General features: G+C 43.9%; 1 long non-coding RNA gene across 1 annotated transcript in view; it reads left to right on the plus strand.

Annotated features, from left to right (window-relative positions):
* Positions 1-27967, plus strand: part of LOC141573947 (uncharacterized) — a 61654-nt gene that overhangs the window by 25145 nt on the left and 8542 nt on the right. The window contains exons 14-16 of the long non-coding RNA XR_012500449.1: positions 64-197; positions 26820-27009; positions 27558-27697. This is a non-coding gene — a long non-coding RNA (uncharacterized LOC141573947). The remainder of the gene's footprint in view (positions 1-63; positions 198-26819; positions 27010-27557; positions 27698-27967) is intronic.

The raw sequence follows: 27967 nt of genomic DNA on the forward strand, positions 1-27967 counted from the left end.
GCTTTCCCTGCCCCGCGACCACGGGGCTGCCCTCCTCTCTCTTTCCCGCTCCCTGGGGACCAGCTCAGTGGTGTGGGCGCTGCTCCCCGGGCTGAGAGCCTCCGGCTGTGAACCCCAGCTTCTCCTGGTGGAGTCGGGAAAAGGGAGCGTCAGTGCTGAGCGAGCTTCCGTCTCCTCCCTCAGTGTTTCTGCCCCAGGTAAGTACCTTGAACACTTTCACGTGTTTTGATGGCGGTGCTTGATGATGTCACTGTTTTTATAGTGAGAGGGATTACAGTTTTGAAAGCAAGGCTTGGTTCAGTTAAAAATGAGCTGAAGGCATGAGGCTGTGATATCCTCCATCCTTCCCTCTCCCAGGGTGAAACGTGTGGCCATCGATCTTAAAAAGATAGTTACAGTCCCTAACTAGCCCAGCCCAGCTAGGGTGTGTTAACAGGAACAGCACCACCAGAGGCGTTGGAGACTCAGGGACTTTGAAGTCCTAAAGAGCTCCTGGCAAAATTTGGTTTGTTTTGGTTTTTTTGTTCTTCTTAAATTGTGGGGCAGACTAGTTGTATAGAGGGAAAAATAATTGTCAAGAAATATTTTTTCATTTAACATCTTTTTTGTGATATTGTTCACACACCATGAAGTCCACCCACTTAAATGCTACAATTCAGCAGCTTTAGCATATTCACAGTGGTGCAACCATTAATATTCCAGAACGTTTTCATCACTTCAGAAAGACCAGTGGAAATGAATGACCTATCCACCCCTCCCCAGTGGTGGTTCTAAAGAAGTTTCTTGGCTGTTCCTGACCATAAATTATCTTGTTACCCATAAAAATTCTGGTAGGAAATCTAAACAGAATTGTATTGAATCTGTCTATCAAAGCAAGAAGAATTAATGTCTTTATGGCATAAATTTCTTCTACCCATGAATATATCTCGGACCCTATATTTTCATATTTCCAGAGCCTGGCCCATGGGAAGTCCTCTTTAATTGTTGGGTTTGTGAATGATGAGATTCTATACATCGTTAGTTGCAACTGAAGCCTTTCACAGAAGAGAAAAATAAACTCACTGAAGCCAAGTGACTCTCTGATGGTCAGAAAGAGTGACAGCCAGTGCTGGAGTGATCCAGTGGACTTGGTGCTTGCAACCAGAATTCTCCAGCACCTACAGCTAAGGGGATCAGAGTATTCTTTTATTTTTTTCTAAATGGCGTTGCTTTTATTTTTACTTATTTTTTAAATTTATTTTTTATTGAAGTGTAGTCAATTTAGAATGTTTGTTTCAGATGTACAGCAGAGATTCAGTTATAAACATATGCTTATGTATCTACATATGTTTTAGATTGTTTTTAGTACAACTCATTACAAGAAATTGAATATAGTTCCCTGTGCTATATAGTAGGTCCTTGTCATTCATTTTATATTTATTAATGTGTACCTGTTAATCCCCCTTTTCCTGCCTGCTAACCACAGTTTGCTTTCTATGTCCATGAGTCTATTTCTAGCAGCACCGTTTTTGCTAGTAATATATGCTGGTTGGCTGCTTTCAGTTTCAGTAATTCCACCTTATCTGTGGGCATTTTCCTTCTGGTGGGCCTGTGTGTGGTTTGCACACGTGATATAAGAGTTGTGTATTTGAGAGAACTCCAGGCCTCATGTAGTGCCTGGTACAGAGTGCCCACTGAGCTGATGCTTGAACTGGGAAAAAAAACATAGTAAACTTTGGAATTTCCACTATGGTTGAGACTTCCAGGTTTCTATAACCTGTTTAGCCCACCTTAATGTTGGCTGCACCCATACTGGGTAATTTGGTGGAACTTCATGGTATGGTGGTGTAGAGACGGGGCCTTGTATGCTTCTTCTCTTTCCTTTTTCTAAGACTCATTCTCCTGGGCCTTCCAGATCCTCCCCCAGAAGTGCCCAAGGCTGGCTTGGTGCTGCGCTGAGGCAATATTTGTTAATAAGGCCCTTTCCTCATCTCTTCTGAGCCTCCGTTTCCTTCTCTGCACAATGAAGACTTAGACTAGAAAAGTGCTTTTCAGTTTCTTTTAAGCCATGTTTCCTTTGAGAAGCCGAATATACAAATCTCTCCTTCCATTCAACATATAGATTTTGACACATCCTCCAAGGAGTGACATAGCTCTTTGTGAAAAATTGAAGTGATTGTGATTCCAGGTGGCACAGAAAAGACTCTTCAGACATTTATTGCATGGAGAGGGCAGGAAAGGGGCAGTATATCCCACTTTCTAGTGTGAGCACTGGAACAGGGGCTTGGGTTTAAATACAGTGTCCGATGTGGCCTCTCTCTAATCTTTTTTTTTTTTTTTTGCTTCTCTCTAATCTTGCACAATGTGATAAACCTCTCTCCCTCAGTTTCTTAATGCGTCAAGTTGGGGTGATAATAATTTAAGTCTTTTGTGAAACATTATACACATAAGACATTTGTTTCTCGGTAGAAACAAAACCTGCGAGAGAATCTGGGATTTCTTTAAAACGAAAAAAAATCTTGTCCACAGCACTCTGTCTGTGTCTATTTTGAAGTTCCTTGAGGGTGAGTTTTGGGTCTAAGGTCCATCGTGGGACAGGTGGCCCATGGGTCTGTGTGCTGCAGATTGCCCCCTCCTCCCCAGTCCTCTTCCTCTCAGTCCAGGATGAAGTTCCCTAGTAGGTTTACACAGAGATCTTGTGGAAATGGCTTTTCATTTTATTGTTTCACGAAGAAGGGCTGCCATCATGATCTCTGTAGTCAGCTTTTGGTGACCTGAAGGCTATGCAATTACATTTTTCTATTTAATAAAAAGAAAAAAAAAATACAAGTACAAAATTAGACCTACGGTGGTGGCAGGGGCTCTTGAAAGTGGGGACCATTAGCTTTGTTATTTTCAGGTGCAGGGGCCTCTGGCCATGAGGACACATCCTCGTGCTCTGAAGTTGGAGGGACCAGTGGGCTCAGTGGGAATGTTTACTGAGTGTATCTCATGGGCTGGGCATTGACCTATTTGTAATGTGTGTTCCTTATTTGAGACAGTGAGCTCATTTAACCTCAATAGCCTCTTTAATAAATTAGACTTTTTATTTTGAGATATAATGTAGATTCCCATGTAGTTGTAAGAGATAATATGGAGAGGGCCTACGGACTTTTTGCCCAAGTTTCTTTAAAGGTTCCATCTTGCAAAGTTGGGATACAATTCAGTAATGACTCACTAACCCTTTGAGGTTTGTGTTATTGCCCTCATTCCTATTCATGATTAAACTGGGGTTAAGAGGAGCACACAGGCCTGCCCAGGTCACACATGGTTAGTGTAGAGTCGGGTGAAACGTGGGCTTGGGATTTCCAGGCAGTTCCATCATGATGCTCTGTGGCAGGGAGCAGCATTCACTTTGCTTGTTTATTCGTTCATTCAACAAGCATTTATTGAGTAAACTCTGTGGGTCAGATGCTATCATAGGTTTATCTGATTCTTCAGCAGTATGGAGAATCCGGTAATGTTTCCTTCTTTTTTTTAATCTGAGAAAATTAGCTCTGAGAGGTTATAAACCCCTCAAAGGAAATATAGCTTATAAATGATGGATAGTAAATTTGTACAGTTCCTTCTTCTTATGCAGGTGGGACCCTAGGCATTTTACATTTGTAAACTTCCATAATCCAGATATATTCTTGTAAGGCAAGGATTTTTTTTAATTGAAGTATACTCATGTTTACAATGTTGTGTCAATTGCAAAGTGTTTTTTTTTTCTTGAATTTGGAATTCAAATAATATTTTTTGAGGGGGGTAAATAGGTTTATTTATTTGTTTCATTTTTTTTAAAATGAGGTACTGAGTATTCAACCCAGGACCTCATACATGCTAAGCATGTGCTCTACCACTGAACTGTACACTCCTCCCCAAAGCAAGTTTTCTTATCAAGTATTCTGCAGCTTAGGAGTTCAAATAAATTGGAGTTGAAATCCAGGTATTTTGATCCTACTGTGTTTCTTTGCATTATATCCTGCTGAGGGGTGTGGAAGCAGTTCCTTTATTCATTCCTTTATTCAGCAGTTTTGAGCACTGACTTTGCATCAGGGCCTGGCTAGGTGCTTGGAAACAGAAAACAAGAAATGACCCTTTTCTGCAGAGGGCGGAGGCCTAGACCAAAAGCTGCGTAATGTGATCTGAGCTGCGGTAGCCATGTGCAGACGCTGAGGACAAACTGTACCCCCGGCTTTGCTTGGGCTTCCCCTGCCTTCTGACTGGTACACACCAGGTCACCGCAACCCAGTGAGGCCCGCAGCCCGCAGCACAGTATGTACCTCGGTCTCCTCTTCCCTCTCGTCAGGGACTGCAACATGAACATCCCTGACTACGTGCAGTGTGCTGAGGACCACCAGACTCTCCCCGTGGTGGTCCAACCCGTGGGGATCATCTCAGAGCAGAATTTGTTGTGCATCTATAAGCGAATCTCCTTGGTGAGGCAGATCAGCCCGTGCGGCTGGCAGTGGGCACTCTGTATCCACTAAAGTCACCATTATGCGCCCGAGAATGGGTGGAGCGACTTCCAGACCCACCACAAGGTCGTGGGCCTTGTCACCATTACCGACTGCCTCTTGGCCAAGACCTTCGAGAAGCTCCACGTGCAGAGGAGCTGTATGGCACCACGCTCTATGACTCTCGGCTCTTTGTCTTTGTGCTGCATGGGGAGGTGGCCGAGCAGCCGCGCACCGACGTGGCCTTCAATTTACGAGGACTGCAGGGTGGTGGAGAAGAGGATCGAGGACTTCACTGAGTCTCTCTTCATCATGCTCAAGTCCAAGTGCCTGGACGGTGCATCCGACAATCTGGGGACAAGATCCTCCTGCTCTACATCCTGTTTGAGAAGGAGGACTTCGTGGGACTGGACACAGAGAGCAGGAAAGTCTACCTGGATGCCCGGCCACCCTGGCTATGTGAAGGGTTGCTTCCCTACATCCAGAAAGGGATCAGCAAGGAGGAGGGCTGTCTTGTAGCCAAGGTGTGAGGGAGAAGCAACCCGCCGGTTTTCAGACGTTTAAAAGTGAATCCGCCTTTGTTTCGGAGAGATTCTTTTAGGGTTATTATGGACACTTACTCCCGCTTTTCAGCCAATTACCCTGGTGTGACCCCTGGAGTTGCTGTCCAATAGAGTAGCCAAAGCCACTGATGCTAGTAGAGCTGGGGAGGAGGCTGCTCTGAGCTGAGATGTGCTCTAGGTCAAATGCACATCAGACGCTGAGACTTGTCTAGTAAAAAGAATGTAAACTATCTTGTTACTTTCTTTATTGATTACATGTCAAAATGATAGTATTTTACATACAGTAGAATAAGTTAGATATGTTCTTAAAATCAGTTTCAAGGGGTTTTTTTTGGGGGGGTTACCTCTTTAAATGTGGCAACTGGGAAACTTTCTTTACATGGCTCACATTTCATTCCTGTTGGACAGCCTCTCCTGGGACAGTCTCATCCCTTTGCTTATAGATGTCATGCTGAATCCTGAGATGCAGAATGAGGCGCTGGTTGAGCTGGGGGTGGAGCCAATGTCTCCTGCTTCCCAGGTCCAGCACCTGCACGGCTCAGGCCCTCTCTCCCTGCCTGACAACCACCATGCCAATTTAGGACAACAGAAACACTGCCAGGGGCTTCCAAATGAGCTCCTTACGCAGGGAAAGGCTTGTCACGGAGTATGGGGCACAGCAGGGAAAGATTCGTCCTCACTTTGTCCCTGTGATTAGGTCAACGGACCCACTTTGCCTTGGAAGTGCAGACGAGTTCTTCTGGGCTGCCTACCCCCCCACCTTCTGCTCTGTTTCCCTGTGTATCTATCGAGATATCCCTCGAGAAGGAGAGGGTGAGATGCCTTTGCCGAGAGGTGGTCCCCCTTTGCTGGGGAGATTGTGGGAATCTGTGTTCTCCCGGCCTACGGCCTCGGGCCTTGACTCTGGAGAGGGCTCATGGCGGTCCCACCGGTGACGGTCGGAGGACCTGGCACGTGCTGCCGGGCCCGAAGTGGAGGAGGTGTTCTGCGATTCCCTGTGAGTCTAAAATCAGATTCTACTTTCTGGTTGTTGGTAAGTTGGAGGAGAAGATGCCAGAGAATTGATAAAAAGATAGTCCAGACCAGTCCTGTGAGTGACAGGCACAGGGGACCCGAGTCCCACCTGCTTGTGGTGCCTGGCGGGCTCTGGATGAATTTTCACTTCCTCCCCGGACATACCTCTATGGCTTAAGGAAGGGGCAAGGCATATCGTGGCCATGACCTGCACTTGTCCTCGCAGGGCCCTGTGATCTACACGGCTTTCTCCCCTTCTGCTTCTTGTAGATGAGCTGGCAGATGTAGTGGTCTGGGCAAAGCTGAGGGCACAGATGCAAGCACCGTGCCACTCCCAGGCTGGCTCCATTCCCGTCACCTGTCACCTCCTGCTCAGTCCCCAGGCGTCAGTGAATGTAGGTGCATCGGTGCAACATAAGCAGGGGCCACCTTCTCCCCCTGGATAGAATGGTGGTTGAGCAGTGGAAGCCTGGAACCCTGCCCCAGCCCCCTGGCCAGTGCCTCATCTTTTGTCACAGGAGGCACTGGTGATATGTTTGCCCAGCAACTGCTTGGCTCTGAGTCTGCAGACCCACCAGAGAATGCCAGCTTGTTTTTGCCTTTTGAAGTGTGTCCTTGGGATTTGGCGGAGTAGCTGGTTGTGTGCTTAGCCCATAGTGGTTGACACTGTCACCATTGTTTACCCAGAACCTCGTGTACCAGGCATGGCTCTCGGCATCAAAATACAGCAGCGCATTAAACCTCCCTCCTGGTGGGTCTGTCTGTTTTGGTACCATAAGGGCTCAGCCAGCATCTGAACGTCAGTGAGATAACGCGGCCAGTGAGCTCGGGTCAATTACGCTCTCCTCCAGCCACATTTACTCCATTGTTGCTTTTACTATTCCACAGTCATTACTTTTTTAAACAATGCTTTGGTGCAGGAACAGAGCCTAATTCTCTCCTGTTACTCTTGGTGGGAGTGACTAAAATTGTCCAGCTTGAAATGCGACCACATTTTGTAGCTCAAAAGCTGTCTACACGCATCTAGGTGAAGTTTAGGTTTGGGGCGCTCACCACGTTGGGGTCCCCCGGCAGCGCCGCTCGCCTCAGGCCCCTGCCTTCCCTGGAACAATAGTTGAGGGTGGGTCTCACCGTCCCCTCGTCCCTGTCTTCACCAAACTCACGTAAATTCTTGTAATTGCTGTCAGTTATTTTTGTTCTCATGTGTTTCTAATTTTCGCTGTTCCTCTTTTCCTTTTTCTATTTCCCTTTCTATCTTGTACCGCCCTGTGAGCATGTTGTTGCGTCTGAAAAGTGGACTGTTCACACCCTGCATTGGAAATAGCCAGATTGTCCTCCGTGCTGTCCCCATCGTTTTAAAAAGCAAAAAGCTTAACATTTGCCTTGATCCATATATTATCCTAGTCATCTTTTTATTTTCTAGTTTTTTGGAATTTTTGCTTTGTTAGCACATCACCCACTGGTGTTTGATACCTGTTAAAACCCTTGCTTTGAGGAACCAGTTTGGTCCTCCTTATGTTTGGTGACAAAGGCGCCCTTATTAAATTTGTTTGATTGTTTTGAAGAAGTGAGATGCGAATTGATTTAGGCGGCTGCTGAGGGATATTTTTCATGGAGTATTTAAACTTGGAAAGTCAAAATCTGCACCATCTTCCTTGATTCTGGCTTTCACACTAAAGTGCTTTGCACGCGGTTCCGGGCTGTTGCTGTGTGACGTGCGTGACGGAGCTTCCTGGCCGCTCGTCACTGGTGAGAAAGTGGCAGGCTCGGAGATGAGCAGCTGCAGGGGATGCTGTTGGAGGAAGCAGTCACCGGTTTTATGTTTTTTTGTTTTTTGTTTTTGCATTCACCTTCCCCGTGCCATTTACTTTACTTTGCCTTCATAGAGAGGCAGGAGCGGGTCTAAACTCCATGCCACTCTTATTTTCCCTTTACGAGGCTGGTTTTTCTGAGTATCAGAACAACATGGCCTTCTCCTAAGTAGCTGGCACACTTGGGTCTGGTGGACACAGGGACCGCTAAAGGGGACCGTAGCTTTCTCTCTGCTCAAGCCAGTGGGCATTCAGAGCCGGGTCTGTGGTTTGTCTCAGCAGCCTTGCCGGCCTCCCTGTACCAGCCTTTACTATTAACCCATGTTGGCAGTAAATAGCTGACTCCGTGTCCTTTGCAGCTGACGTCCACCACTGGCGGCTGTGTCGTTAGTTTGCGGTAGTGAGTCTCCAACACCCCAGTCAGCCGTGAAGTGACCTTGCATTCTCACCCACACCCTGGTTCATCTCACCCGGGGAAAGTGTTTGGCCACCACCGTCATGCTGGCCATGAGACATTGTTTCTCCTTTCATGCCCTGGTCCAATTGTGGACACTTCATCCTTCACTGACTTGGTCTCGCTTGAGACAGGCCAGACTTTCTGAAAGAGTCCATCACATTCTGGGGGGGAACAGAACAGAAGAGTAGCAAGTAGGTGTCTAGGCTATCTGGGTTGGCAAATGCAGGCTGGGATCTGTGAAGGCTGGGCTGTGCCTTGGACACAGGCCTTTCCCGTGGCTCCCGAGAGCCCAGGGGTCGGAGTGAGAACAGCCTTGCCTGGGTTCCCCCATCCTCATCTGCTCACTGGCAGGTGTGTCTGCTAACTCGGAACTGCCCCAAACCTCGGGCCCTTCAAAGTTCAGACCACAGGAGAAACTTGAGTCCCTTCTCCTGGGCCTCCTTTGTGAGAATCCAGTGCCTTCTGAGGTGACCAGTGGCAGGAGATGCCTCCCCCTCCAGGGAGCTCTCTTCGGAGGACTCTGACGCTTTGTACCTTGCTATGAGCTTGTGGGGTTCCATCCGTGGTCCTTGCAGAACCAGACTTGAGACTGGCTTAGCGATAGAAATGACAGGACTGATTCCAGGGCAGGGCCGGGGGGAGGAACAGGGGAAATTTAATGTGACCTCAAACACCTAGGTGGGTTCTGGGTCTGTTACTTAAATCGGGAGCCTGGGAGGTACCTGCCAGGAATCGAACTCTAGAGTAAATGGTGGACATGAGGCATTTTTAAGATTCCATTTGTCATCCAAGTTAGGACTTCAAAGAGGCACTCGGGTCTATGGCCCTGGGTCTCAGGTGAAGGAGCCGGACCACAGATACACGTTGGGAGTCGTCATTCTTAGCTGGTGTTCACAGCCGTGCAGGTGGATGAGCTCATCTCGAGAGGAGCAGACTGAGGCTGAGGCGGGGCAGGGCTGTGCCTGGGTTGGAGGAAAGCCCAGACCATGCAGCTTTGGTGTGTCAGTCAGTGGCGTTTGGAGTTTTCAGAGCAATGGCATTTATCCTTAAGGGTCCTGGGGGTGGGCAGGGCCACCCAGGAAGAAATCTGAAGGGAGGGTTGTGGCCACGCGTGCGCGTCTTGGGATGATGCAGAGGCTGCATGGTCCGGGAGGGGAACCTCCTCGGAAGCTGGAGTCGGAGTGGGGCGTGGGGAGAAAGTAGTCACACTCACCTGTGAGGGAGGGACAGAGGCCTAGGGAGTCTCCACCCTAGCGGACTCTCTTTCCCACGAACAAAAGGCCAGCAGACAGAAGATTTGAGGTGAGAAGGGACGGGCGCTGGGAGAGGAGCCAAAGTGGAGAATGGTGGTTGGACATTTCTGGAATAGTCTCCCTGCAAAATAGAGTTAAAAAAAACCCAGACTCTTAAGAACATTGATAGTGACGTTGGAGGAGATAGTTCTTTTTCTGGCCTCCTAAAGGTAAGGCATGTATCCGGGGATACACAGAAGAATCGGGCAGTCTGGTCCGGGGGCTTGACCCTTACCAGGGGGAAAAATGCAAGTTTAAAGGGGGAGAAGGGCAGCGGAGGGAAACTAGCCAGGCCTCGTGTCAGGTACCAGTAGGCCGCACTACTTGCGTTTTGCATTCACATCCATGTCTCCCAGGTGGGCGGTGGCAGCCCCCTTTTGCAGATTGGGAAGCCTTCTCAGAGGGGTTAAGGGATTGGTCCGTTTAGCGGCTAGTCAATGCTGTAGCAGGATTCACGCAGGGCCTTGTCAGACTTCAAGGGCATGTTCTATCTACTAATTCCGGTACCTCCCTGTTGTACCTGGATTGGTGAATTGGGTCAGTTTTGGAGCCTTTCACAAAAAGTACGATTTAAGTGCCTCAGGACTGTTTCACAAAGCTCAGTGTTCTTTAATGGTTCAGAAGCACCGCAGTGATTTTTGCCCCACAGAGTTTAGGTCTTACTCTTTGACGATGACGTGGTTGCAAATGACGTACAGGTGCAAATCCAGACTTAGCAGCTTCTGAAGGGAAACTCTCCAGTTCTCCCTTGATAGGCTTTCTTCCACGGGATGTATCCTGCTGCAGCGTAGGTCTGAGCTTTCCGTATGGAGTGAGGGTTTTATATCCAATGTTAGCAAATAAGGGTCAGATGGAGAAAATCGACGTTAACAATTTATTTTGTGGTTTCATTACACAAGATGCACTATCGCTTAATGGCCCATATAACGTATGTAATTGAATACAGAATATTGCATTCCTTACTTTCTAATGAGAGCTGTCTTGCAACGTAAGGTTGTCTGCTTTGGAACTTCAGCTCAGCCACTAGGGCGCCTGTCAGTGTGTTGGTGTGATTGTATTTACACAGTGCATGTAATCTGGGCTTCCTCAGCCCCAAACACTCCAGTGCAGAATCATAGGCTGTAGCCATCACTTAGTTATACAAATACTTCTACAACTATATGATACAAAAAAAAAAAAAGAGAGAGAGAGAGAGAGATTGCCTTTATCAAAGTTCCTTTGATTTTAACTGCAAACTGTTGTTGAGCAGCTCTGGTTTCCTTTGGATATGAATATGTACATTTCTTTGCATGTAACTTGGATTTTACACTAGAACACCAACCTCTTGCTTTCCATGAGCCACAAAACTCATAGACAAATGACATACGTATGAAACATTTTATTCTTTTCTTCTGAGACAGAATCCTTGAATCTGGGACTTGGGCTGTGATTTTGCTTTTTGCTCTTCCCACCCCTCTTGTTGTCTCACTCCTTTTTCCCACGTGGCCTCCAAGAGGTCATGGTCTCCGAGGAGCAGGTGGACAAACACCAGTTGGTCGCCAAGCAGTGCTGCTGTAGAGGGAGCCCAGCCAAGAGCTAAAGGACATCATCAGAGAGGGCTTCCTTGAAGAAATGGGCTCTACATTCAGTTATGAGGGCAGAGTAAGAGTCAGCCAGGAGAAGGAATCAAGAGGGTGACTCAGGTGGCAGGAGCAGCCCGGGTAGAGGCCTGGAGGCTTGTGGGGTGGGGACTCGGGGAGAGTGCACTGTGTGGTCCAGGGTGGAGGGTGCCCCTGCTTGGAAGGACGCTGCAGTGGGTCTAGGGATGGAGGGCTTTGGAGGAGCTTGGTTTTTTACTAGAACTGACACAGAAGAGGCAATGAAGGGTGTCAGCAGAAAGTGACCCTCAGGAGAGTTACTCCTGGTTTTGCTTCTGATGTTCTACAGAAAGAAGGGGTCGGGGTGGGCGAGAGCAGCTCTGCCCGTCCCTTTGAGACCCACCCCTTCATTCATTTATTCATAACACATGCAATTCTGAGTGTCCAGGGGAGAGAGGGTGGACTCACAGTAGTAAGCAAAATGTATTGCTTCTTGAGAGCGTAGCAGTGTCAGAAGTTGTCTTAGCGTAGAATGTTCTAGGAACACAGCAGGGGCACCTAACCCAAAGTGCAGAGGTTCGAGGGAAGGAAGGCTTCCCTGACAAACAGTCAAAATGAGCCTGGAGGCAAGTGGGAAGTAGCAGCAGGTCAGGGGGCACCTGAGGTCATTGGGGACCTGGGTACTGAGGGGAGGCTGGGCGAGCAGGGTCGGGGGTGGGGCTAGAACTCTACCAGGGAGCCTCTGAAAGGTTTGAAGTGGGGGTGACATAATCAAATTTGTTCTTTGGGAAGGCTGTCCTTGCTGAGTGTGTGTGTGTGTGTGTGTGTATGTGTGTGTGTGAAGCGGGGAAGAGGGGGAGAGTGCCAGCAACTGGGAGGGTCATTAGAAGACCATTGACAGGCTGGGGGGCCACCAGTGGGAGAGGGGCGTCGGGGCTGCTTGGGGACGGCAGGGGCAGTGTGGATGCCGGATTTCCTCATGGGGAGAGCTTATTAACGGGGACCCCCTAGCGGCACCTTGTGGCTGGAAGTAAACGGATGCAGCCAGGTGGAATTTTCTCTTCTTCCCTGCCTTGTGTGATGATCTTAGCTCAGCCAACATTTGGAACAGAAGAGCTAAGTTTCAGGGTAGTCCAGGACTTTGTTGAGCTCGTTCGAGTGAGATCTGATAGGATTTAGGCTTGTGTTGAAATCTGCATGTTCACTTAGCTAGAAACGTCCCGTCTTTTGGATTTCCATAGGGGTATTTATTCTTGATAAAGATTGCTTTCTTGGTGAGAGGAAATTTAATACAGCTGCTGTCTTTCTCAAAAAAAAATCTTATCTTTTAAGAAATTTAATATTCAAAAGAATAGCAAAATTTAAAAATGATAAAGTAAGGCTTTGGTGTAGTTTCTTTGGATTCTGAGTTAATGTAGAGTTAGAGCCTTTCCATTACTTAAATAGCACATCCTTGTCAGTATTTAAAGGGCTGTTAGTGAGCGCCCCAGGCCCCACTTCTCAAAGCATCATTAAATCTTGCTCTGAAATAGTGAAGTCATAAAGTTCTTGTTGGCAGAAGCCAAACAGTTGGTTTATAATTTGCAGCATAGCACCCTTTATAAAATAATAATAGGTTCAAAATTAAGAAAGTGGAAGATAATTGATTTTTTTAAAGCTGAAACTTAAACTCTCTTGTGTTAATGTTGCAACTGGAAATTTCGAAAAGAAAAATCCTACTGTAATATCATCTACGTGGAATACATATATGTCTATCACGTTTGCAATGCAACTGCGCAGTGGTTTTTGAAGACAGGACCATTCCAGCTGAGATACTGGCAGTGATGCTTGCTGGTTTTCAATGGAAGACCCTAAATTTGCCTACTTAGCTTTATTCTTTTCTTTTCTGTTCTCTCTCTCTCTATCTTTTTTTTTTTTTTTTTTTTTGTAGTGAGAGGGCTCAGTAGTGCTTTCCCAGCATGATTTTGGGGCAATTTGGGGGCAGATATCGTGCACAAGCAGTGAGATATTTCCATGCATTTTACTTTCCGGACATCACCATGGAACATGTGGGAGTTTGTGCCTGCAGGCCGGGATGCTGCAGGACTCCCTGGTCCATCACCGTTATGTCTTGGAGCTGCTCCAGTCAGTGAATGACTTTCTGTGGCTTGGAGGTAAGGTGATCTGATGCAGATGATCAGATGTGTAACAAAGTACTGTTACTTGATATAGAAAACCTATGAAAAATGGCTCTAAAATACAGGATGAAGGAGGAGAAATGGCTGAGCTGCTTGCATGGGGAATATTCTCAGGTGACTCCCACATTGTGACTCCTGTCACTCCCCACCCCCCCAGCCCTGCACGGCAGTCATGCTGAAGCAAGCATGCTCTTTCTCAGAAACACGCTGAATTTCCTTGTGCCTCTGTTTGTTGGCTTTTTTTTTTCAAAGCACATCTTGCCCTTTGCTTAAATGCCAACCCTGACTAGTCACCTCTTACACTCATACTTCTGGACCTCGTCCATACATAACTGCTGAATGGATGAACAGAATGTAGTATCTCCATGTAGTGGAACATTATTCAGATGTAAGAGTGAATAAAAAAGAAAAAATAAATAAAGGGGAATATGAAAAAGGCCACCTGGTCTGGGAAGTCCACCCTGACTGCTCAACCTGCCCTTTTCCCTTTGAATCCCAATCACTTATGCTCCTCTCTACTCTTTTTGATAGTACTTACCAAGTTCTAATAAACTTTAACACTTTCAAAAAAAAAAAAAAGAGAGATGCTGATACCACTTCAACATGGACGAGCCTTCATAACAGCACGTTAAGTGAAAGGAAGCAGACACAAACGGCCACATATTGTTGACTTCAATGATCTGAAATGCTCAGAATAGGCACATGCAGAGGCAGAGAGCAGGTGATGGTTGCAAGGGGCTGGGTGGAGGGGGTTTGGGGAGTGACTGCTAGTGGCAGGGGTGTTCTGGGGTGATGAAGTGTTCTGGAAATAGATGGTGTTGAGGGCTGCACAACCGTGAGTGTGCAGAAGACTGCTGAGCGCTGTCTCTGGGATTGCCTGTGGTTGGGGGCGGCTTTATTTTGTTCTCATCCGTGAAGAGTCATCTTGTGCTGAGGCCATTCTACTCCTGTGAGTGGTGAGGCTCAGAGACTTTGCAGAGTCATGTGTTATTTTCCGCCTTGCTGAGTGTAAGCAAAAAATTTTTAAGCCTGAGAAAGTGCTCCATCTGCAGAAATGTCTTTCAGTTTTGCATGGTGTAAAAATCTTGAGAGATTTTTAATCGTTGAGGACAGCCTGTGGGGGGAAACAGCCCGTGAAGCCTGGGTGACACTGGGAAGAGCCGCGCTTCCATCCCTGACAGTGGTGGGGATTTCACCCCCGTTCAGGCAGTGAAGGGCCCAGACCCGTGAGCGGAGTTGACAATCGTGAATATTTACGTGTATCCGCTGCTTCATCTTGGATATTAATTTCAAGCTGAGTCAGTTTGTGGCGGCAGCCTCATCCTACATCAGGAATCTATACTCTCTGCTCTTTGAGGTGAAGACCTGACAGACTTGATTATTTAACAGTCTCCCTTGAATTGATATCTCAGATTCCTTTGTCAATAGTAAAACAGCAGAAATATAGATGTCCTTTAATGCCGATGTGACCTGGAGCAGGTTTAGTCTCTGTGTCTCAGTGGCCTTATCTGCTGGTGGGGAAGATGATAACAGTGCTTCCCTCAGAGGGGCTGGTGAGGGGAGAGTGAGGAGCACAAAGGGAGGACTTACACGAGATGCTCATGAATGACAAAATTTAGTGCTCTCAGCCTGGTGAGGCCTCAGGGGCCGAGATGGCCGAACAGAGCATTCCTAGCCGGAGCTCCATCCGTGTTGGCAGCTGTTATGATCAGTATCACCACTTTGGGTTATCAGGCAGTTTTAAGACTTGGTAATAGGAATTCATGAATAATGTTAAAAGACTAGACAACTCAGATCCGGTTTACATAGTTCTGAAGATTTCCTATGAGAAATGGATATTTTTCCCCCATCTTAAATCTGAGTTGAGTATGTAAAAAACTTCTGTATTCCTCCATCTTTTTTATTTAATTCTCCATTTCTTGAAAAAAAAAAGTCTTTAAATGGAGTTACTGGTGTCTGAACTGAGGGTCTCATGCATGCTGAGCACATATTCTCTCAAGTGAGGTATAATCTCCTCCGTGATTTTTTTAAACTTTTCTTTCTTAGTATTCAGAGGTTAGAGGCCTCTAATTCTTTTTCTGGAGACATGTCCATGTACCTGTAAATCTATAATTAGTGGACAAAATTTGGTTTATGAAAAATTTCTATAAAACTTTCTGCAATCCATTCAAAAGGAAATGCTCATTGACATAAAATGTTTCTCCTTTATGGTGATTTCTAATTTTTTGTCTGCCTTAACTTATTAAAAGTAATCCTCATCATCATAATGACCAAGCTTGCTCTGAGTGGACACCTCCCTAAGGCTAAAATGCTTTCCTCATGTTTTACCTCATAGCAGGTGTTTAAGGGTAGGTATCAGTGTCTCCTATTTTGCAGCTGAGGGATTGAGAGATGGGGCAGCTTGTCCAAAATCTCACACAGCTGGCGCTGGCAGACTCAGGGCTGGAACCCAGGCTGCACAGGATGCTTTCTCAATGGCTCCTCTGATCAGCCCCGTGTTGAGTGGTTTCCCGAACACCTGTGAGTCCATAAATGAACGATTTTAGCGGTCTCAGTTTGATGAAGCCTTCAAAGGAGACACACCAGTGAGAATGTGAGACAGAGTGGCATAAATTAAAATTGTACACTTTCACAAATGTTGCATTCTCAGGCAATGACTTAAAAAGTTTATATTTTTTTATTTTAGTGCTCTGTAAACACTAAAAACAAAACATTAAAAATGATTATAGTGTAAAATAGGAGTGGGCTATGAAAGTCCAACCATTGCTAATGATGTTGCTTGTTTTTCTCTAGTGGTGCTTATTGACAGAAAAATTTACAAAGACTGAATTGGTTCTATGTAGTCTTAGTATGGAGGAAAGTTTTGTCAGTGAATATTGTAAGTAAAATCTTTACTCTTTTCTTTCCTGATGAGGAATATGTAAGTTGTTTTCATGGCTTAAGTACATTTCCTCATTTGTGAAATTTGAGTGATGCCGTTTACCTTGTTTGACGGTGAGATGTAGATGCCTTGTATACGAAGCACCCAAGAGCTGCTTAGTAAAAATATGCTGTCACAAGGACAGATAGTTTAGAAGGATCAACTCTGAATACTAAAGAGGGTGGCTTGTTTCTGATGCATATTCAATACGCATATATATGAATATATGAATATGGCTTAAAGTAACAAGGATTCAGGGTTTTGTGTGTGTGTGCAGTATGAAGGTTTAATGAAATCTGTATCATTCTAGTGAGAAAGGGACTAGTTAAATCACCTTAAGCAGACGGCCTTGAAGATTATTTACACAGAATGTGTGTTGTTACAACTCAGAATTCATGTTGCCGTGTAACCATCCACTCAGACATTTAAATTCGTAGAAATCTGACCAGAACTATTAAGTTTAGAAAAATCCACATTGATCATTTTAAGGGAATAAGCTTCTTTCTTTTGTGATTAAAGAAATTTTGATTTATTTTTCTGCATGCTTAATAGGTTTTAAAATATCAAAACATTGATTTGACATGTCACTTTTTTTAATAGAATAAAGCTCATGCTGTTTTAATGTGCAAATAAATGTTTTTGTATTTCAATACACTTGTATGATTTCCTGGCTCTTTGAGAAGTATTTTGCAAGATACCTACTGTTGGAAAAATACAGACGTGACTTTTATGAATAGAGGTCTAGTACAGATCTGTTGGTTTTTGCTACAGTGCATGACATGAGGCCTAGGAGAGAGAGCTTTGCTGCTGATTGCCGGAAGGCCAGATCCCAGATCTCAGTCTCCCCTCCTGTAAAATGAAGTGGCTTGACTGGATTCTTTCCTCTTCTAAGATGAGTTTCCATGAGCCTGTGTCTTTTGTTTATATTCAAGAGTATTAGCAATGTCAGATTAAATACTGAATACCCCTCCCTTCCCCGAAGCAAACTGCAGTATGTGCTACATAAGCTTTTAGTTATCTGATTCTTAGTTTCTGATTCAACAGGCAATTTTTATGTTGCATCTTTCCCGGCAACCTGGAAGGTCTTTTTAGCCATAGGAGGCGCTGTTGCACCTTCATACAGTCTTAATTTTCCTGTTTGTAAAAGAAGGCTTAACAAATATTTTTTTGCTTTGATTCCTTTGCTTAGTGCTTCAGAATAGCACAATGTCCATTATGTCTGTCTACCTGGAAAAATTATTCTGCTTATATCTTTGTTTTATTCTGTCATCTCGCTGTGAACATTTCAGACTTGCTGTGCAAACAATGGCAAAATCCGTCTTTTATTCCAGTGTTAGCAACCAGTGAGCCGGGATTTCATAAAGCAGCTAGAAGCGGCCTCTTGAGCACCTTAAAGCTGAAAAGTGTACTGAGTTCCCTGAGTATTGACCCAGCCGCTGTGTGTCATTTGGTGGGAGGTGATTTTGTACATAGAAGAAGGGGTGTAGTGATTTGACTTGGGTTTGCGTGCACGCGCTGCCACTGAGCCACGTGAGCCTGAGTCAGTTTGTTCTGAGTTTCTCCCTCGTCTGTGAGATGGGGATGCTCGTATATGCTTTGCAGAATTGTGAGAATTAGAAATTATGTAAATTGTTTAGCACAGTGGGAATGTGAAAGGGCTCATAAAGTTTAGCTCCTGTTTTGTATGAAGCCATCATTTTAGAGTCTTTGGCAATTACTAAGAAACAGGAAAATAAGAAAAGCTGGTTTTATGATGAAAGATATTTGAGGAGGTTCCATAGTTCCTATACCCATAATTTAGCATCAGCAAAGTCAGGACCGTTACACTGTCGCCCTGAACCAATGTTAAGCCACAGAATTTTTTGGTACTTCATATATATTGGGGCTTAAGTGTACCCAATACTTATACACATTTTTTCTCCAGCAGCCAACTGAGACATGACACAGAAGAACAGACAGGCAATAAATGTCTCCTATATTACTGATGAAGCCACATTCTCCATGAAATTCAGGGCTGTGGGAAAATGCGTGTCATGATACTGTGTCCCAGAATTAGAGACTCACGCAGTCCCAGGTAACTCTGGGCCACAGCGAGCCTTCCCTTAAGATGATCTGCCCCATCCTGCACAGGGCTGCCCTGCCATGGAGCTGAGCATCCCGGGTGCTTCCCAAGGGTGGCCAACACTGGAGGGAAAGGAAAGGTTTCATATGCCCTGCTTGTCTCTCCGGACTCACACCTCAATCTGTTATTGTGAAGAGTGCTAGCCGTTGGCCAGGGGTCAGGGGTGTGAAGGGGGAAGCACTCTCCATGGACCAGAGGAGTGTGGAGGAGGCATCCCTTCTCTCAGTTTAAACAGGTGGTGAGATGCAAGAGAAGGGTGCTCTCCAAGAGTTTATAAGAGGGGAAATAAGGATTTCCTTTGGGACTCAGACTAGCCATGAAACAAAGAAGATGATTAGTAGGGAGAATTGTAAATCATTTTCTTATTAAATTCACATTTGTTGAGCACCAAATATGTGCTACATTCTTTTCTGAGCGTTTTACAGAAATGAATCCTTCAATCTTCACAACAAGTGAGTAAGGGAGATTTGATTGTTATCCCAGGTTTACAATGTGGAAATTGAGGCAAGGAGAGAGTAAGTAAGTTGGCCAAGGTCACAGAGCTAGTAAATGGCAGAGCTGGTATTTAAACCCTGGCTGTCTGGTTTTGAGGCTCCCAGGGATGGGCTTTGGGTGTTTAGAGGTATCTGCATCCCTGGATCTCTGTACCTCTGTGCATCACTTAGCCCAGAAAGGACAGGGAAAGGAGAGTTACATAGGTGCTCACAGTCGTGTCTCAGCCACTGTCCACAGACAGTGCACCGTGATTGGCGTTAAATGTCTTCTGGGCAGCAGATCTGTTCGTATAACAGAAATTTAGTCCATTGAGTTAATCTAGAAACCCTTCCTGCTCTGCTTCTGTCCATGGTTGCCATGTGACTGCCTGCCCGTGATTGGGCCGTTGAGGAGAATCTGTACTCATAGTTGAACTCCGATATTTCAGTCTGGTTCGTAGTTTCACATCTCCTGTTACATTAATAAATTCAATTTCTGGTTTCTTTGCATCAGTCTCTCATGAGTTTGGTTAATGTGACATCAGTCCATGGGAGCCCAGTGTTGCTGACGGTATATTTTCTGAGCACGTTGTGGCACTTCTACCCGTGTGGACCTGGGTGGAAAATTTCCGCCTTCCGCACTGATTTCCCCGAACAGCAGGGTCCTCTCCCACCCCCGGATGTGAGGCTGGGAGCTCTCAGAGTAGGCCAGTCAGAGGCCAAGTCCACCAATCATAAAATAATGAAGTCCTTGGAAGTGGGTTTAATAGAAAAGAAGGGCTTCCAGGTAGTCCGATGGGCTGTTCGAGTCCATTTGGTGAAAAGCTATCCACTGTTTCTGGTTGAGCTGCTTCTTTGCTGTTGAAAAGTCTGGATTACATGGAGGGATTTTAAAAAGCGGAAAGGTGTGATTTCATGTGGTACATCCACACCGGTGAGAAGTGATGGATGACCGCCTGTGTGAGGCATAGACAGAATCTTACAAACTTCATAAAACAGCTTTAAAAGCTCTGCCATCTGAGTGCACTTCATATGGGGTCCAATTCTTGACTGGGCATGCTGAGAGGGCAAGTAATTGATAATGGCAGAAAGGACACGGAGGCATCAAAAAGGTCTCAGTCATGTTCCCTGTTTAAAGGATGTGGCACAATGTAATATATTTGAGCTGGTTCTTCACTGAACAGTTTTGAGTGTTTTCTGGGACTCCCCAGTGCACCAAGGTTCCGTGAAGCTGGGTGTCCCCTCAGTGCAGCTCTGTCAGGGCTCATCCTGGGCTGACGTGGTGTCACGGGGAGCAGGACGGTCAGCGTCCCCGGCTCCTCCGAGCTCCGTTTCTTCATCCGCAATGCTGGTTTTCTCTTCGGTGTCTACTTAGTAGGGTTGTTGAGAATCACACGTGATGATTGTCAGGGGCGATTTGTGGTTGTCTCTATGATTGTCATATAGTGAATATTTGATAGAAACTCTTGTTTTTATTAAAATTATGCCTCCTAGATTGCAGTGGTTTTTAGTCTGCATTTACTGTTTTTATAAATTTATTCTTATTTTTAAATAAGCACTTATTTTTATTTATTTTTATGAAGGTACCGGGGACAGAAGCCAGCACATTGTGCATGCTATGCAGGTGTTCTACAACTGAGTAATACAGACCCTCCTTGTCTGAACTTAAAAATAAATATTTCAATACACAAAATAGCTCTTAAACACCATCATGGGACTTATTTTCTGTATAGACAATTGAATACATATGCTATTTCAATAAGAATAAATGCTGTTGGGACATACTTTCTGAATCTGTTTATGTGTTTAAAAACGATCATAGGTAGTGATAAATACGAGTCTTGGATCCACTACTTAGGGTCTGTTTTGCCATCATGGGAAATTATATTCTACAGAGAAGGCTAATTGGGTCTCGTTGATATTTGGATGATTTAGCAGATGACGAAGGCTTTCAAAAGCTGACAGTTTTGTATTTTAAACTAACTACAAAGTTATCTTCTATAAGTTGGAAGTCCTCAGCTTGTGAATTGCCCAGTAATTCAGTGTGTACATGTCTGTGTCTCTGTGAACGTGTGTGTGTGTGTGTGTGTGTGTGTGATTTCAGGAAGGTAGAAATAAGTTCCATATAGCCTACTGATACCTTTCTCTTCCAGTTCAAGGTGTAGGCATATATTTATACAAATAAATTGATACTCTTTTGTCATTTGGCATATTGGTGTGTATAAAAGGTTCTCATACTTGTTTCAGAAGGGTTGGGGAGAATGAGCTTAGACAATAGGAGGAGATAGAGGTAGGAAGGTTCTTTACACTTTGTGCAGGATGAGAAACAGTAGCTTTTCATTTTTCTACTAAAGCAAACTGGCACTGAATTGTAACATACTATTACTCAGAATTGCTTTTCTGATCAGATACGAGTGCCTCAGATTTTTCAAGGCAACATGAATGATGAAATGTGTTTTAGCAGTTATCTTCAAATGTAATTTTATTTTTTTAAGTAAAAGGCTATAGCCTGTTCTTCCTTCCAGCGTTACAAGAAGTTCCCATTGATCCAGGTACATGATAATTGTGCTTAGTTTCTTCGGGTTATTGTTTTGTTTTTTTCTTAAGTGCTTGTTTCATTGTGGTGTGAATGAATGTTTAAAATTTCTGGATTTTGATGTTTAGAACATGCTGATTTATCAGAACTGTTAAAAACCTGATTGTTGTTTGGTCCTCGTTTGGTGGGGCAACCTATTGATTTCTGTTGTCTGTTAAGAGGGAAATTCTTCCTCTAGCTTGTAGATAATTAAGTGAATGGTTTGCATTGTGCCTTTAAAATTCTTTGAATGCATTGAGCATGTTTGTCCAGTGAATTTTGAATTGACTCAGTAATGACTTTGTTTGATTCTGTGGCTTTTGCTCCTCTCCACATGAATTTGAATTCTCTGTTGCATTTTGTATACGTGTTCTTAACAGGGGAAGAAATTTTGCATTTTTTACATAGGTGGGTTTTCCTATCCCCTCTGAATGCCTTCTGTAATTGATACAGCGAAAACCTGTTATTGCAGTGCTTAATTATTTCATAAAATATTTTTTGGCTTAATCAGAAACAATGACAAAGAATGATAATAAAAAACATGAAAACCTTCCTTCCTTTGAAGAATAGAAATGAGGTGGTCAGGCTCACTCGTTCTTTGTACCTGACACCCTTACTTTCATGTCATTGTGTATCATGATTCGGAGATGGAGTTGCTTCAGGTTTGTAGATTTTTGTTTTAACATTTGTGTTGAATTCATTCTCTAGGCTGATGTTTCCTGTTGCGTTTCTGGAAAGTGTAGGTGAAGGGAATCAGATGCTACGTTTTGTATTCAGGAGGCCTGAGTTGCTGAAGTGAATAGAGTAGAGGGTGGGCTGAGGAACAGAGTGACACTCCCTCACCTCCAGGCTGAAATTGATGAACAATGAAATCAATTAGGTGTATCGGTATTTATTTGACCTATAGAAGTCAGAGGGCCCAGACTGTCTAGTTATGTGCAAAGGAAAGTACTGAATTCACCTGCAGAATTAGGTGATTTACCAAGTAGAAGCAGCTTAGAGCAATCAGAAAAATCAGTTCTATGATGAGATATAAAAAGAAAATATTATCTATTATTTCTGAAACTTTTCTATGTTAAGATGTGTAGAGCTAAAATTAAGTTCCAAGCACCAGGAGTTAAGAGTCTGGGTGGTTCTGTGGGATCGTTATTCAGGGATGTGTCTAGACCCTGCTGGAATGGCCGAAGCTGGCAGAAAATGACCCAGAGCCAGGATTTGTCATCCTAGGGTGTCCTCCATAATGGTTCCATGTGATAGCCCATGATTGGGTTAACAAATTTAACAGACACCAGACGCATGTCAACCTTAAGAAGAAAAAGTGTGCTTAGTAACTGCTTTCAAGCAAGCACCTGTGCATCCTCACTCCTGTCTCCTTGCCATAAAAAGCAGAGACAATGCCTTGCTTGCATATTTGAGGTTTTAGATAGCACTCTGTTCATTGCACAGCAATGACCCAGACCCTCAGCTATAAATGCTGGGCGTGCGTGCTGTTAGATAGTCTATTATCCCCAAAACACGGACCTGGCTGGACTGGTGGACTGCTTTGTAATGAATATCTAAAGAATTTATCTTGTTCCCCTCTCCCCATGACTCCCCTAAAGGTAAACAAAACCTTTTTACTCATTGTGGATTCTACAATCTCTGTCTCATCCTGTCTTTCCCCAAGTTCCTGTTTACTATCACACAACTGTTAAAGACTATTTTCTTTGATTATACACAATAAATATGGGAGCATTTGAGAGGCTCTTGGAGTTGGCTCCCTACACCCTCTCGCTTTCTTTCCTTTTTCCACAGTCTTGAGTCATTCATTCCATGTCGGTAAGACTTCTGCCAGCCAGAACCCACAGTTCCAGGTGAGAAGGATGCAGACTTTATCTCTCCTACCCGAGGGAGAGAGAGAAGAGAATTGAGATCTGCTCCCCCGTGGTCCCTTCCTGCCCCAGGGCCACTCCAGTTCACCTGCAGCCTTCTGGCCTCTGCTCTCAGGGCCTCTGTCTCAAGACTGACATCAGCTTTTTTTTCCCTTGTCAATATTTCCTGTGCCTTTCAGGAGTTGGTCTCTTCTCTGCAATTCCACCCTGGCAGATGTGATGGTGGTCAGCGTGCTGGTGGGCAGTCATTTGGGGACTCCCAGGAGCCATTCTGATTCTCCTGAGTCTCTCATTCGGGGTTACAAAACTGTCGAGAACCGGAGGAAGCCCATTCACGTGAGGTCAACACAGTATTACATCACTTTCATTTTATTTTTGAATTTTCAGTGGAGAAATTATTTGTAACAAACTGTTCCAGATTTTCGGCCGCCTGCTTTCCTCACCACTATTTCCTTGTTGGCTCTGGTGCTTGTTTAAAGAGCCAGGTTTCTTCTCTGGTCATTTCTAGCAGCTGGGCTTGCCGAATCCTTGATCTGCATTTGAAGCAGAATGCTTCTTCGTGATGTCAAACTGATTTTCCTTGTCATGTCTTAATAATTTGTGTACACTCAGCAACTGTTTCAAGTGAAATGCTCTTGTCCAATTTCGGTTAACTCACATTTGCTGAACTCCTGCTTTCATGCTGAGGGCAGTTTCTTCTGCCTGTAATAAAATTTAGCATTTTGCATTTACTATGGGAAGGTACTGGCCCGAGGTGCTCTCGTTCTTAACAGTTTTAATAACAATTCACCCATTAAAATGTACAGTGGTTTTTACTCTATGCCCAGAATTGTGCATCCCATTCAATCTTAGAACATTTTCATCCCCCCAACAGGAAGCTCCTTACGCATAAGCAGACATCCCCATCTTCCCCATCCTCCCACAGCCCCAGGGAGACACTTTTCTCTCTCTGTGGGTTTGCCTCTGCTGGAAATTTCATGTAAATCGAGTTACTTCATGTAAGTGGAAGCATCTATTGTGACTGACTTCTTTCACACTGAGTAACGTTTTCAATATTTGTCCACGTTGTGGCCTGGGTCAGTACTCTATGCTTTGCTATTGCTGAATAATATTCCTCTGTATGGCTGGGCCCCTCTGTTTACCCATTCATCACGTGATAGACATTTGTGTTGTTTCTGCTTTTTGGCTGTGATGAGTAATGGCACCGTGAATATTCCTGTAGGAGTTTTTATGTGAACATTTGCTTTCAGTTCTCTTACGTGTGTGCCCAGGAAGCAAAATTGCCTGGTTATTCAGAAACCAAATGTTCAACTCTCTAAGGACCTACCAGGCGTTTTTCCAAAGTGGCCAGGCTGTGTTACATCCTCACCAGCAACGGCTGCGACCTCTGCATCTTCTGTGTCCTCATTAGTGCTTGTTACTATTTTTTGATTATAACCTATTGTAGTGAGTGTGAAGCGGTTTCTCCTAGTGGTTTTGACTTGATTTCCCTTACAGCTAATGATATTGAACATCGTTTCTTTGTGCTTATTGGTCATTTGTATATTTTCCTTGATAAATGTTTTTCAGATCCTCTATTCATTTTTTAATTGAGTTGCCTTTTTATTGTTGAGTTGTAGGAGGTTCTTTTTGTTTTTGTTTTGTTTTTTTTTTTTTGGTAGATACAAATTCCTTATCAGATAAATGATTTGAAAATATTTCTGCTGTGTGTTGTTTTTTCACTTTCTGGATGGTGTCCTTTGAAGCAAAGTTTTAAAATTTGATGAACTCCAATTTATCTCTGTTTTCTTTTTCCTTGTCCTTTTGGGGTAATATTTAATATCTGAGGTATTTTATTTAAACTTTTATATATAAAATAACTTAATTATTAGGACCGTTCTAGGAGACGGGTGCTGTTGTTGTCCCCCGTCTATGGATAGGAGACTGGGATGCAGAAAATTTCACTGACTTATCAGTTTCAAAGCCAGCCAGTGCTGTGGGAATTCAGACCCTCATGTTTGTCCCCAGCATCTGTGCTCTTCACCACCATGCTCCACTCCTTCCTGGAATCGTTAATGAAAAAGTCTTTACTTTTTTGATTTCTTGTTAGTTTTTGTTTTTCTCATTGGGGCCTCATCTCCTCATTTTACTTAAAGAGATCAGTGTAGGTTTATTTTAGGTCTCATGTAGGCAGAAGCATTGCTATCAGTTAACTTCTTTATTACTCACTCCCCAGTGATGGCTGTTGCTAATTGACCTAATGAAGTCTTGCTTTAGTCTTTCCTTCTCATGACACTAACAACAGAGTCATGACTTACAGAATGCTTAAAGAAGAAAGTACTTGATTGATTTTATTTTGCTACCCAATCAAACCAATCAAATAAAAACCCCAGAGTTGAAACAGATGGTAAGCCCTCCAGAATAGGGTCACTGTCTTCCTTGTGTTTCATTTGTTTGGTCACAGTGTCTGGATAGTGTCTTGCTGTCCAGCAGGTTTGTTAAAATACAGTGCTCGTGAATCATTGTAAGGACAGAATTTTGACAACAGACTGTGCTCTTCATTTCACAAGGGAAAAGTTAATATAGAAATACTGCTCAGATCTATTTTAAAATTAAGCTTGGAATTTTGAGAAGAGTTCAAGAAACCATACAAAGATCTTTTCCACTAATTTTAGATCTATCTTTGACACATTATGGTTACATAGCAGAGTACCTTATCAAGTAGATTTGACAAGAGGTGTGTATTATTGATTATTTGTTTTAGTTGAAATATTCTACCTGGGATAAAATATTCAGTGACCATAAATGAACATATATGTTTGTATTTCTATGCAACATGGGAGCAGACTTCATATGTTTCTATATAATATATATGACTGTGTGTTTTAATCTGTCTTTCAGTGTTTTTATAGTTTTTCAGCAATGTTGTAACTTTAGAATTCTTCTAAGAATATCACCCCAGATTCTAGTGTAGTTTGTACTGTGTATCCTGTCTTATGTATGGGATTCCACTGTCCCCACAGGGAGGAATTTCCTCTTCTATTGAGTTAGTATCAGAGTTAAAGGAACTGTGATTTCTAGGCCTTTGCTCTCCATGTGTTTGCATTTGGCTGTCAATCGCGATTTTCCCTTTCTTGAGTTTTCATTGTTTAATTAGAATTTTTGAAAATAACTATTAATATGTTGCATCGATCTCCCTAGAAACTTGATGTGTTTGTGCTTTTCAGTTTTCAATTTATGAAAAATGTAAATACACACTTGTTTTTAAGTAGTCCTTTTTCACTAGATATTTGGTTACCTCTTTATAGTTAAAATATTTTTTTCCCAATGAATGAATCGGTGTGCATGTTTTAAAAGATACCTTACTTTTTATTTTTCTTATTGTAACAGTTATATTCATTGTAGAGAATTTAGAAAATACGAATAAACACATTAATAACTTAAAATGGCCTCTAATCTCACCTAGACATACAGTTGTAAGGTTTGAAATTGAGAATTAGAAGTCCTCTCACATTGTTCTTCTTTTTCAAGTACGTTTTGGTTACTGAGACCCTCGAATTCCCATATGAATTGTAGCAGCAGCTAGTCAGTTTCTGCAGAGGAGACCGCAGGGATTGTGATCGAGACCACGTTGAATATACGGATCGTTCTGGGGAGCACTGCCATTCCAAGAGCGCTGTCTTCTGATCCAGCAATGTGCGTGGTCTGTCCAGATATTTAGGTATTGTTTAATTTTTTTTAACAATGCTTTGAGTTTACAGAGTTATTTTACTTTTTTTTTTTTTTTTTTGCCTTTATACTGAGGACAAGTGTGCCACGTACCGGGATCAGAAGTGTATTTGAGCCCCTCCACTTGCTGCCACCATGGTCGCTGCGCTCTTGCTTCACCCGCTCTACAATCTTGCACAGAATAGGACCTCAGTAACTCTCTCTCTCGAATGATTATATGCTTGTTGGATGATGCTTGAGAGTCCGTGTGATGATTATTTTCCCCCAGCCTTTCCCCACTTCTTTACTATGCCCTTTCTCTTCCTTTCCTCCAGCCTGGGTTTCAGTTTACCTGTGGCATTGATTTTCCTTGCCTGTAGACACTTCCTTTCACTGGTTCACGATAATTTTACATGTGGGCTGTGGAAACTTGCTAGATGTCAAGAAAGAGCCAATCCATTGCATGCTAGTATTTTTAGAGTGCATTATTGTTTTATCGATTGAAATTAAATCAGGGTGACCCACTGAGCCCTCCCGTGAGCTGTTTTTGCCTTCCTACAGGTGATAATGCTCTGGCTGCTGAATGTGCCCTTTCCCCAGACTTGGTTTTGGAGTTAAGTCACCATCAGTGGAGCCCTCTCTTTAAAAGATGAAGAAAACATTTGCTCCTTCTCCCTGGTTGGGGACTTGGATGAGATGAGGTAACAGATAAAGAATGGAGCCCCACCTCATTCTAACACCCGCTCGTTCCGTTCCTTTCTCCACTGAAAAAGAGTACAATTCAACACTATAAAGATTGATTGTGAGCAAATGAGATAGACAGGACAACCGATCATTTATTAAATATACTTTCATGCCAGAAACAAATGTATTATTCACACAAAAAGCACACAAAGCACGGTAGTACCGTGATTACAAACGTGGGTACGAGTTCGAGTCCTGCTCTGGAGTGACCAGTCCTGTGAGATGGA

This window comes from Camelus bactrianus, chromosome 18 (assembly GCF_048773025.1).
Source record: "Camelus bactrianus isolate YW-2024 breed Bactrian camel chromosome 18, ASM4877302v1, whole genome shotgun sequence".
NCBI classification, from domain to species: Eukaryota; Metazoa; Chordata; class Mammalia; order Artiodactyla; family Camelidae; genus Camelus; species Camelus bactrianus.